General features: G+C 39.7%; 1 pseudogene; it reads right to left on the bottom strand.

The window, feature by feature from the left end:
• Positions 1–8,731: 8,731 nt before the first annotated feature.
• On the bottom strand, positions 8,732–11,846 carry LOC139002528 (protein FAM114A2 pseudogene; annotated as a pseudogene).
• Positions 11,847–12,627: the final 781 nt, after the last annotated feature.

Below are 12,627 nucleotides of genomic sequence, written 5' to 3'. Positions count from 1 at the left end.
CCTTGGGGTCAGGCACAGTGTCTCTCTGTGGAAAGAGGTCCGCAGGACTGCTGGTGGCAGGGGATTCTAGATTTGGGCCCACAGTCACGACAGACTGAGCCCAGAGTGGGTATTCAGGATGGCTGCCCAGACCATGCAGTGCTGGGAAGAGAGGAGCTTTCAGAGGTGCATCTCTTTCTGCTCTTTGTGGTCTTTGCTTTTCTTTACTGAACCTAGTTAATAGGACCTTTAGGATACAGACACTCACCCATGGCTGAGGTGCAGTTTTATGGAGTTTGGGGAGATGCTGAGGAGAGGAGAGGGTTTGGGAGAGGTGGCCACGAGTCTGGAACTGAGTCATACCTGATGAGTGGGACCTAGGTAGCCATTTTCTCCTGAAGAGATAGCCCCTCCCTGCAGTTTCCAGGCAACCAATACAGCCACACCCAGACTACACCCTGAGAGGTACAAAGAGAAAAAAATCTGAATAGCCCCTGAGAATCCACAGGGACTGGCCTGAAGAGATGCCTTCAGTCCCAGCAATAGGAAATTGAGAAGCCACAGACAGTACAGAAGAGTGGGATCTTAAACCAGCCAAAGGAATGACACTTCACTTTTTCATTTTTATTTTATTTTATTATTATTTTGTTATCTTTTTTCTTTCTTCTTTATTTTCCTTTTTTCATTTGTTTCTTTATTTTCTATTTCTTATTGCATTATTTTTCTATCATTCTAATTTATTTTATTTTTATCCTATTTAATCATGTTTAGAATTTTTTAATTATTATTTTTCTTTTCTTCTCTTTCTCTTCCTCTTTATCCACTCATCCTCTTTATGCTTCCTCTACACTGAACTGAGGTCCTCCCCATACTCATCCAATTCTTAACCTTACTTTCTGTATGTAAGATTCTGCCCCCACCCTACTAGGAATTTGTTGTTTGAAAGTTTTGGTTTACCTGTTTGTTCTCTGATGTTTTCCCCCACATATATAATTTTTTTCTTTTTAGTCCTTTTTCTTCTTTTTCTTTTCTCTCATACTATTTTTTCACTCTTCAATATCATTTGTGCTCTCTTTTCTTGCCCCTAATTCTCTTTTCTCTGGTGGTCACTTATATTGGGGTTATCGGTGTCATGAGTACATTCATGTTTTGTTCCCTTTATGTCGTGTCTTGTCGAGGTGAATTTTATCCTGTTTGGCCAATGTGTAGAGAGCGAGCCACATAGCCAGACACCTGGAAAGGAGCCTCCATCCATGAATGGGTCAATAACACTCCAGACTCAACTACAGAGGCAGGAAGAAGGCAGCAGTGAGGGAGAGAGTGTGAGTGAGGGAGAAACAGAGGAGTGGGTGGTCATGTGGCATGTGTGTGTGTGTGTGTGTGTGTATGTGTGATTTAGGCAAGTTAGATCCCAAAGGACCTTTGGAGGCAGGCTAACCAGGCTCGCCTAAGAAGGCAGCTTCTGCTACCATTGCAAACAGTCCCGGAGCTTCCTCAGAGGCCTCAACTTTTTGAAGGGGAGAGCTGTTGTGACTGGGAACCCAGCCTCACCTCTACCCAGGGTGCCCACAGATAATACCCAGGACTCTACAGCCACCCCCACAAGGGACCTTCTACCTTGGCTGCAGGCCCACGGTCACCAAGACTCCAGCCACCCTGGGCACAGGCTCCTGTGAGTTCCAAAGCACGCTCCCCTCTGACCAACCCAATGTTTTAACACCAGGGCACTGCGACCACATGAGTAGCAGCCCTGCAAGCACCCCACCTGAGGCCAAGAAGCAGCAGCCTCACATGGCCTGCCCCCATCCTAGGAGCAGCCGCCATATGAGCAGCCTGACCCCCAGTCTGAGAAGCAGCAGCTGTGCGCACAACCCATCCCCATCCGAGAAGCAGCAGCTGTGTGACAGAACATCCCAGTCCAAGGAACTGCCCGTCCTTACCCAAGGAGCAACCCTCCCACAACCAAGGAGTGGCAGCCCCACAACCTGCCCCCATCTGAGGAGCAGCAGTTCCATTAGCAGCCTGTCCCCATTCGAGGAGCAGCAGCTGTGCTAGTAGCCCGCCCCGGTCCAAGAAACAGCAGCCGTGCAAGCAGCCCGCCCCCATCTGAGGAGCAGCAGTTCCATTAGCAGCCTGTCCCCATTCGAGGAGCAGCAGCTGCCCGAGCAGCCTGCCCCAGTCAGAGGAGTGGCAGCTGCACAAGCAGCCTGCACATGTCTAAATAGCAGCAGCCACATTGAGCCTGCACCCGCCCAAGGAGCAGCAGCTATGCGAGCAGCCTAACCCTGTTTGAGGAGCAGCAGACCCGTGAGCAGCCAGACCCATCCATGGAGCAGCAGCCACATAAGCAGCCTGCATCCTTCTGAGGAGAAGCAGCCATGTGCAGCCCGACCTGTCCAAGGAGCAGCAGCCCCATGAGCAGCAGACCCCTGTCTGAGGAGTAGCAGCTGTGCGAGCAGCCTCCCCCCAACAGCCAGAGGAATCACCACTGCTGCATACAGTGCCCATCAGAGGAGCCACTGCCAACTGAGGAGCCACAGCCACCCAAGGAGAAGCCCCTGCATGACTTAACACCTAGATCCTTCGGTGAGAACAAAAATGGGTAGACAAAGAAACCCCCAAAGGAAATAAAAGGATGAATTTTCAGTAAAGCAGCTAAGTGAACTGGAGGCATGTAATATGTCAGAAAAATAAATCAGAATAAGGGTCATACAGTTCATGAACCAGATGGATGAAAAAATCAACAACTTATATAAGAATAAAGAAGAAATAAAGAGTGATATAGCTGTAATAAAAAACACCATGGACAAGAAGAAGCAGAGGAAATAATTAGTGAATTAGAAGACAGGGAAGCAAAACACACCCAAACTGAACTGCAATTGGAGAAAAAAATTAAAAGACAGGAGGATAGCCTAAGGGAACTTTGAGACAACATGAAACGAAGCAACATATGAATAATAGGGGTGCCAGAATGACAAGTAGAGGAACACGGGTTAGAAAACCTAATTGAAGAAATAATATCAGAAAACTTCACTGATGTGGGGAAGAAAAAAGTCACACAAGCACAGAGAGTCCCAAACAAGATGAGCCTCAAGACACATCATAATTACGATGGCAAATGTTCAGGAAAATGAGAGAATCTAAAAGACTGCAAGAGAGAGACAGAAAGTATTGTACAAGGGGTCTCCCATTAGATTATCAAATGATTTCTCAACAGAAACACATCAGGCAAGAAAAGAATGGAAGGGAATTTACAAGGTGATGCAAAGCAAGGGACTGAATCTAAGAATACTCTATCCAGCAAGGCTATCATTCAAAATTGAAGGGGAAATAAGGAGCTTCAGAGACAAAAAAAAAAGGCTAAGGGAGTTTATCACTACCAAGCCAGCAATGCAAGAAATGCTAAAGGAACTGGTGTAAAAAGAAGAAAAAAAAGATAAGAAAGAACACGGGCACAAAAAATAAAAATGGCTACAAACAAGTACTTTTCAATAATAACTTTAAATGGAAATGGACAAAATGATCCAATAAAAAAACATCGAGTGGCTGAATGAATGAAAAAAAAAAAACATAACCCATATATATGCTGTCTACAAGAAATCCACCTCAGAACAAGGGACTCACACAGACTGAAAGTGAAGGTATGGAATAATATATTTCAGGCAAATAGAAATTTAAAAAAAAGGTGGGGTAGCAATACTTATATCTGACAAAATAGACCTTAAAGTGAAGATCATAACAAGAGATAAGGAAGGCCACTTCATAATACCAAAGGGATTGATACAACAAGCTGATATAACCCTGATAATCATATATGCACCCAGCAGGAGTACCCAAATACATAAAAAAATCTCCTGGAAGATATCAAGGGAGAGATCGACAAAAATACGATCATAGTAGGGGATTTTAATACACCACTGTCATCACTGGATAAACCCTCTAGACAAAAAAATCAACAAAGAAACAGCATTCCTAAATGACTCACTAGATTAGTTGGACTTAATTGACATCTTCAGAACATTTCACCCCAAAGCAATGGAATACATGTTCTTCTCAAGTGCACATGGGACATTTTCAAAAATAGACCATATATTGGGTCACAATCAAAGTCTCTCCAAATTCAAGAAGATTGAAATCATATCAAGCATCTTCTCAGACCACAATGGCATAATGTTAGAAATAAACTACAATAAAAACAACCCAAAATACTCAAACACTTGGAAGCTGAATAGCATGTTATCAAATATTGATTGGGTTACCAATGACATCAAAGAAGAAATTAAAAACATCCTGGACACTAATGACAATGAAAACACAACAATCCAAAACCTATGGGACACAATGAAAGCAGTCCTGAGAGAGAAGTTTACAGCTCTACAGGTCTATCTCAAAAAAACAAGAAAAAATGGTAGTAAATCATATAACTCTACATCTCAAAGAATTAGAAAGAGAGCAACAAGAAAAGCCCAGAGTGAGCAGAAGGAAGGAGATAATAAAGATTAGAGCAGAAATAAATGACATAGAGACCAAAAAAACAATACAGAAAATCAATGAAACCAATAGCTGGTTCTTTGAAAGGATAAACAACATTGATGAACCTCTAGCCAGGCTCACCAAGAAGCAAAGAGAAAGGACCCAAATAAACAAAATCAGAAATGAAAGAGGTGAAATAACCACAGACCCCACAGAAATACAAAGGATTGTTAAAAAATACTATGAACAACTCTATTCCAACAAACTAGACAACATGGAGGAAATGGACATATTCCAAGAAAAATACAACCTTCCAAAACTCAATCAGGAAGAATCTAATAATCTCAATAGGCTGATAACTATGGAAGAAATTGAAGCAGTCATCAAAAAGCTTCCATCAAACAACAGACTGAGGCCAGACAGCTTCACAGAGGATTTTTGCCAAACATGCAAGGAAGAAATAAAATCTATCCTTCTCAGATTATTCTAAAAAATTCAAAGGAAGGAACACGTCCAAGCTCATTCTTTGAAGCCAGAATTACCCTAATACCAAAAACAGATAAAGACAACACAATGAAAGAGAATTAAAGGCCAATATCCATCATGAACATAGATGCTTATATCATCAACAAAATTCCACCAAATTGGATCCAGCATTACATCAGAAAGATCATACACCATGACCTAGTAGGATTTATCTTGGGGATGCAAGGATGGCACAATATCCGCAAATCAATAAACATGATACATCACATAAGCAAATTGAGAGATAAAAATCACATAGTCATATCAATTGATGCAGAAAAGGCATTTGACAAAATCCAACACCCTTTCTTGATAAAAAAAAAAAAAAACACAACTCTCAGCAAGGTGGGAATAGAAGGATCATACCTCAACATAATAAAAGCCGTATATGACAAACCCACAGCCAACATCATACTCAATATGCAAAAACTAAAACCATTTTCCCTAAGAAGAGGCACAAGACAGAAATGCCCACTCTCACCACTCCTGTTCAACATAGTACTGGAAGTACTAGCCATTGTGATCAGACAAGAAGACGAAATAAAAGGCATCAAATTGGAAAAGAAGAAGTAAAACTGTCCTTATTTACAGATGACATGTCACTGTACATAGAAAACCCTAAAGACTCCATCAAAAAATTAATAGACTTAATAAATGAATTTCACAATTTAGCAGGATACAAAATTAACGCCAAAAAACTATGGCATTTCTATACACCAATAGTGAACTTACAGAAAGAGAGACTAAAAAAACTATCCCATGCACCATTGTACCCCAAAAATTAAGATACCTGGGAATAAACTTAACTAAGGAGGTAAAAGACCTGTACTTGGAAAACTACAGGACACTAAAAAAAAGAGATAGAGGAAAATATAAACAGATGGAAGTACATACTGTGTTCATGGATTGGTAGAATCGAAATCATTAAAATGTATTTCCTACCCAAAGCAATCTATAGATTCATTGCAATCCCCATTAAAATACCAACAGCATATTTCACACACTTAGAACAAAATCTCCAAAAATTCATCTGGAATAAAAAAAGACCCCGAATAGCTGCAGAAATTCTGAGAAAGAAGAACAAAGTAGGAGGGATCTCAATACCAGATATCAAGCTGTATTACAAAGCCACTTTTCTCAAAACTACCTGATACTGGCACAAGAACAAACATATAGATCAATGGAACAGAATAGAGTACCCAGAAATCGACCCAAACCACTATGCGGAATTAATATTTGACAAAGGAGGCAAGAACATACAATGGAGTCAAGACAGTATCTTCAATAAATGGTGCTGGGAAAATTGGACAGATACATGCAAACAATGAAACTAGACCACCAACTTACACCATACACAAAAATGCACTCAAAATGGATAAAGGACTTAAACATAAGACAGGAAACCATAAAACTACCAGAGGAATCCAAGGCAGCAAAAATCTCAGACATATGCCAAAGCAATTTCTTCACCGATACAGCTACGAACACAATGGAAACTAAAGAGAAAATAAACAAATGGCACTACATCAAATTAAAAGCTTTTGTACAGCAAAAGAAACCATGAACAAAACAACAAGGAAAGCCACTGCATGGGAGAACATATTTGCCAATGTTATCACAGATAAAGGTTTAATCTCCAACATTTACGGGGAACTCATACAACTTAACAAAAGGAAGATAAACAATCCAATCAAAAAAGGGACAATGGACCTAAATAGATACTTTTCAAAAAAAGACATAAGGAAGGCCAAGAGACATATGAAAACATGCTCAAAGTCACTAATCATCTGAGAGATGCAAATCAAAACAACAATGAGGTACCACCTCACACCTGGAAGAATGGCTATCATCAACAAATCAACAAACAAGTGCTGGCAAGGATGCAGAGAAAAAGGAGCCTTGTGCACTGCTGGTGGAAGTGCAGACTGGTGCAGCCAATGTGGAGATCAGTATGGAGTTTCTTCAAAAAACTAAAAATGGAACTCCCATTTGACCCTGTGATCCCACTTCTAGGGACATATCCCAAGAAACTAGAAACAACAATCAGAAGGGATATATGCACCCCTATGTTCAAAGCAGCACAGTTTACCATAGCTGATATTTGGAAACAGCCTAAGTGCCCATCAGCAGATGAGTGGATTAGAAAACGGTGGTACATCTACACAATGGAATACTACACTGTGGTAAAAAAAAGGAATTCTTACCATTTGCAATAGCATGGGTGGAACTGGAGAGCATTATGCTAAGCAAAATAAGCCAGTCAGAGAAAGTTAAATATCACATGATCTCACTAATTTCTGGAATCTGATGAACAACATAAACTGATGAACAAAAAGAGATCCAGAGAGAGAAACATCAATAAGATTGTCAAACCTCAGAGGGAAGGAAGGGGAGGGTGGGGGTATGGGGGAGAGATCAACTAAAGGACTTGTATGCATGCATATAAACCTAACCAATGGACACAGACAACAGTGGGTAAGGGCATAAGTGAGGGGGGGAGGGGGCAATAAAAACATATATGTAATACCTTAATCAATAAAGAAAAAAATTATAAAAAATTAATGTTTTAGAAGGTGAGTGGTATAACTCAAACAAGTCACCTGAATCAGTAAAACAATAAAATTAAAGAATTTTTTTAAAAAGTAACTTTTAGTAAGATGATACTTACTAAAATTTCTCTAAAATTGTCCTATAGAGCAAAAAGGAAGATTTAAAAGATAAACATATTTATAAATATCCTTAAGAATACTTTAAAATAATAATGAGAAAAAAATGTACTGTGCCTTACAGGTTAAATCCTGTTATAAATGAACATCATTTCTATAGAACTCTACAGTCTACTTCAAAGGTATTGAAACAACAAAAAACCCATTACTAAAAGTGCTTCACACTCCATTGTAGCTGGCTCTTACAGAATTTATCCTGCACATGGAATATGTTTGAAAACACCCCAGAGAGTCTCAGAATATCTGCAAACATGAAACAGTTTCTCTAGAAGGCACTTACTGATCTTGAATCCAGTTCAGTGGTGGTCAACTACATCTTGAAGCTTGTCATCTTGGGGTGAGAGAGCAATTTGCAGCCAAAGGGCATGTTGCTATAGTTAATTTGTGTGGCTACAAGTCTATTCTATAAGTTTCTCCTCAATGCCAACTATCTGCTGGGAATTAAAGAACAGATGAAACTTTCCAAACAATTCTAATATTTTGTGTAATAAAGGGTAATCATTACAGAGTTTATATATACTCAGTGTCTTAAAGCCATGGATTTTACTAGAGAAAGAAGTGTTTGGCATTAATAGATCAAGCATGTGAATTCTAGAATACTAAATTAAGTCCTTTTTCTCTTGCTTAACAACCAACTATATTCATGGGCTGCAAAATCAAATCCATGACAAAATTGTTAGTGTTTTCCATCATCAAAGCAAAGACCAATATTTTTGCTTGAGTGTCCCACTCACCTTTATCTAGAGCTATTATACTTAAACTTTTTAAAACTGTTTCTTTTCAAATAATTTATTAATTATAACAACAGGGAAGAGCAGTGTGAGGAACTGAATACTTGAGCCAAGCAGTGAAGGCAACAAACTTCCTATAAAACTGCTATCCTGCTTGAATTTTCATATACTAATATAACCCTTCTCCCTTACTTCAGCAAGGTTACCCAGAATTGAGTGCATTTCGTGACCATCACAAGTCTCAAGCCAATTTTCTCTGTTCTTCAATGTTCTGACAAAGACCTCTGGCCCTGCAACTCATCCCTCTGGTAATTCAGTCTTGTTCTCAATGATCTAGATAACCATTGCTAACTTAAAGCAAAAAACATTCAAACCTGTAAAGAATTTTTGAGTTTATTTGAACAGCTGTGGACAATTGCCTGGAAGCAGAATCTCAACCTATTGGGGTAATGCTCAGGAGAATGGCAGTTTTTCACCTGATTTTATACATTACAATCAAAAGAGGAGATGTAATTGGGTTACATTACTAGTAAATCCATTGGTGATGGATTAGGGATGCATGGGAGCAAGCAAAGCAGGGGCGGGGGTGGATACAAAGTAAAATGATAGACACATGCTTCCCTTACACAGGTGGGTACAGGATAGTTAACAGTCAACAATTAACACAATAACAGTGAGGGAATTTGTGATCTGTGCCCTGGCTCCATCGTTGTGCTCTGAGGGGTCCAGCAAAAGGGAAGTTTCAAGTTACCCTGACATTCCACAGGTATGTTTGTTAACTTAGATGCAAAAAGGCAATTGGCTCAGTAAAGAACTAAGTTGATCTTTGTCAGGGGAGATACTGGCCTATGACATGAGTACCCACTATAAACTGCTCCTTAAGTAAAAGGCTTTTTTTTCTCTATGATCTAATTTTATTGGTATTAATTATTTTTTATTCCTTTTTTCTTTATTGATTAAGGTATTACATATGTGTCCTTATCCCCCCATTCCCCCTCCACCCCCCCATTCATGCCCTCACCCTCCTGCTGTCTATGGCCATTGGTTAGGCTTATATGCATGCATACAAGTCCTTTGGTTGATCTCTCCCCCTTACTCCCACCCACCCTACCTTCCCTCTGAGGTGTGATAGTCTGATCCATGCTTCTCTGTCTCTGGATCTGTTTTTGTTCATCAGTATTGTTCATTATATTCCACAAATGAGTGAGATCATGTGATATTTTTTTTTCTCTGACTGGCTTATTTTGCTTTGCATAATGCTCTCCAGTTCCATCCATGCTGTTGTAAATGGTAAGAATTCTTTCTTTTTTACCTCAGTGTAGTATTCCATTATGTAGATGTACCACAGTTTTTTAATCCACTCATCTGCTGATGGTCACTTAGGCTGTTTCAAAAAATAGCTATGGTAAATTGTGCTGCTATGAGCATAGGGGTGCATATGTTCTTTCTGATTGGTGCTTTTAGTTTCCTGGGATATATTTCTAGAAGTGGGATCACTGGGTCAAATGGGAGTTCCATTTTTAGTTTTATGAGGAAACTTCATCCTCTTCTCTACAGTGACTGCACCAATCTGCATTCCCACCAGCAGTGCATGAGGGTTCCTTTTTCTCCGCATCCTCGCTAGCATTTGTTGTTTGTTGATAGCCATTCTGACACCTGTGAGATTTTAATTTCAGACTATCCTTTGTGGTAACTTTAGGTCTCTTATATTTACATGGCCACCACACAGGCCTTCTCTGAGTTAGTCAGGTTATTATGTGGCCCCTTTTCATCCATACAAACACAAGTAAGAGTAGCTAAAGGGCATCCTGAATATAGAAAGCACTATTTGATGCTTCTAGAAATAATTAATAAATTAAGGACATCTGCCTTTTCTTTGACACTAGTGGTTGTTAGGCAGGTGGTAAACTCTTTAGACCAGTGGTTCTCAACCTTGGCTGCCCATTAGAATCACCTGGGAATCTTTTTAAAATCCTGATTTCTGGGCCTCATCCTCAGGAAATTCTGTTTCTTTGTTACTAATGTTGTGGCCCCACCCCATAACAAAGAAACAGAATTTCCGGAGGATAAGGCCCAGAAATAAGGATTTTAAAAAGATTCCCAGGTGATTCTAATGGGCAGCCAAGGTTGAGAAACACTGCTTGAGACAGAACAACTCTATGCAAACACAGCTGTCAACTCGTTTTCCTTTTAAGTTCTGCTTCTTTCTGTAGAGTTCACTTCCTGCTTCTGGGCATGCAGAACCAGAGCTGCTACTTGTGAAACAATTCATTTGTTTCACAGTCTGTTCTAGGCTCTGGATTGTAAATGCATGGATATCTTCTCTTGAATTTTTATTGATTTGTTCAGTTTTTCCTCCTTCCAATTGTTTTCCCTCCTTCTTTCTTCTCTTCTAATGGCCTCTCCAGAGATGTCCTGATCCATTCCTAGTCTATTTCTTGTCCTGCCAAGTTTTCTTGTTTGAAGGAGACATGCATCTGGGAAAATATCTTTGTTACCTATCTCATTTTTTCTTTTCTTCTTCTTCCTCGGAGAACTCTGCTAGGGAAAATGCTTCTTTCAGTTTCCAATATAAGCTTAAGAGTCTTTAATTCTCCTTCACTTAGAGAATTAATATTTCATCTTTACTTCACTTTCCCAGGAAATCATCTCAAGAGCTTCTAGATAAAAAAGAGCTTTTAAATTAATCAAAGAATAGTCCATAATGAGTTTTCTTTTCTGTTTCCATAATAATCTCATTGTTGGTCCACTGCTTTTCTTCCTCCTTTGCCACTCATAAAATCTTAGATAGTGTAGAATTTCTGTTCACCTTTGGTCCTTTTAAATCCAGAATGTCCTTCTGTTATTACATCCACTGTCTTTTTCCCAATTAATTCTAGGGCACCTAAACCCCCACTGATAATGATTTTTACTGTTCTCTGAACAGCAGTAGAGATGGTTGAGAATACACCAAATGGCCTAGAAATTGGGGAGGATTTTTTATTCTTTTTGGAATTTATCTCTCCTGTTGCATGCTGAAACTCAGTTGAAATTTCTCTGGGACTAGGGATTACAAGGGAAGTCTCTGCCTTCCTTCTCAATGGCATTTGAAATACCATGTCCTACTGTGGCTACTGTAGCTGAGGCTGAGGAAAATAAGGACTTGCCCCTGCTGTCCTAATAGCCCCATGAGGTCTGGGGTGCATTTTTAGAAACAGTTTCTCCAGGCAACAGTGATGCCTGAACAGGAAGAACTTCTATCTTGCAGTCACTGGAAGGTTTGGACTCTGGTCTTTCCTGAGCAGAACATATAGGTTCTTGTTTACTCTCCGTTTTGATACTTTGGACAACAGGCTTGCTCAGAGTTTCCATCTTCAAGGATGTGGGTTGCTTTAGTTATCACTAAAATCTTAATATCATCTTCATCCAACATGATTACATCACAGCTGCCACCACAGCTGCCCATGAGTCACTCCTGCTACCCAAGAAGTCAATTGGTAATTTATTGAAGAATAGCATCTCAATTCTATACACTGAAAAATTAGTCAGAATAATGCATATAATTACAATGATTCAACTAGCACAGTGGTCGGCAAACTCATTAGTCAACAGAGCCAAATATCAACAGTACAACGATTGAAATTTCTTTTGAGAGCCGAATTTTTTAAACTTAAACTATATAGGTAGGTACATTGTTATTAACTTATTTAGGGTACTCCTAAGGCTTAGGAAGAGCCACACTCAAAGGGCCAAAGAGCTGCTTGTGGCTCGCAAGCTGCAGTTTGCCGACCATGTATACTAGCCCATTCTACCTCTAGAACAATCCAGCATTGTAAGTAACTACTTGATTAACAGTAATTTCACAAAAATAACCACATAAAAACAAATTTTAATATAGAAGCTTATGTATAAAACCAGAGAAAATGTATTTTCAATAATTACTTTTGGAAAAAGTTATGCCAATATTTCCCCCACAAGAATAAGAAATGTTGCATTTTTTTAAAGTATATTTTATTGATTTTTTACAGAGAGGAAGGGAGAGAGATAGAGAGTTAGAAACATCGATGAGAGAGAAACATCGATCAGCTGCCTCCTGCACATCTCCCACTGGGGATGTGCCCGCAACCCAGGTACATGCCCTTGACCGGAATCGAACCCGGGACCCTTCAGTCCGCAGGCCGACGCTCTATCCACTGAGCCAAACCGGTTTTGGC

Source organism: Myotis yumanensis, unplaced genomic scaffold (genome assembly GCF_028538775.1).
Source record: "Myotis yumanensis isolate MYYU_CA2020_CCGP unplaced genomic scaffold, mMyoYum1.0.hap1 SCAF_2, whole genome shotgun sequence".
Classification (NCBI taxonomy): Eukaryota; Metazoa; Chordata; class Mammalia; order Chiroptera; family Vespertilionidae; genus Myotis; species Myotis yumanensis.
This window is presented reverse-complemented; position numbering and strand designations above follow the sequence as displayed.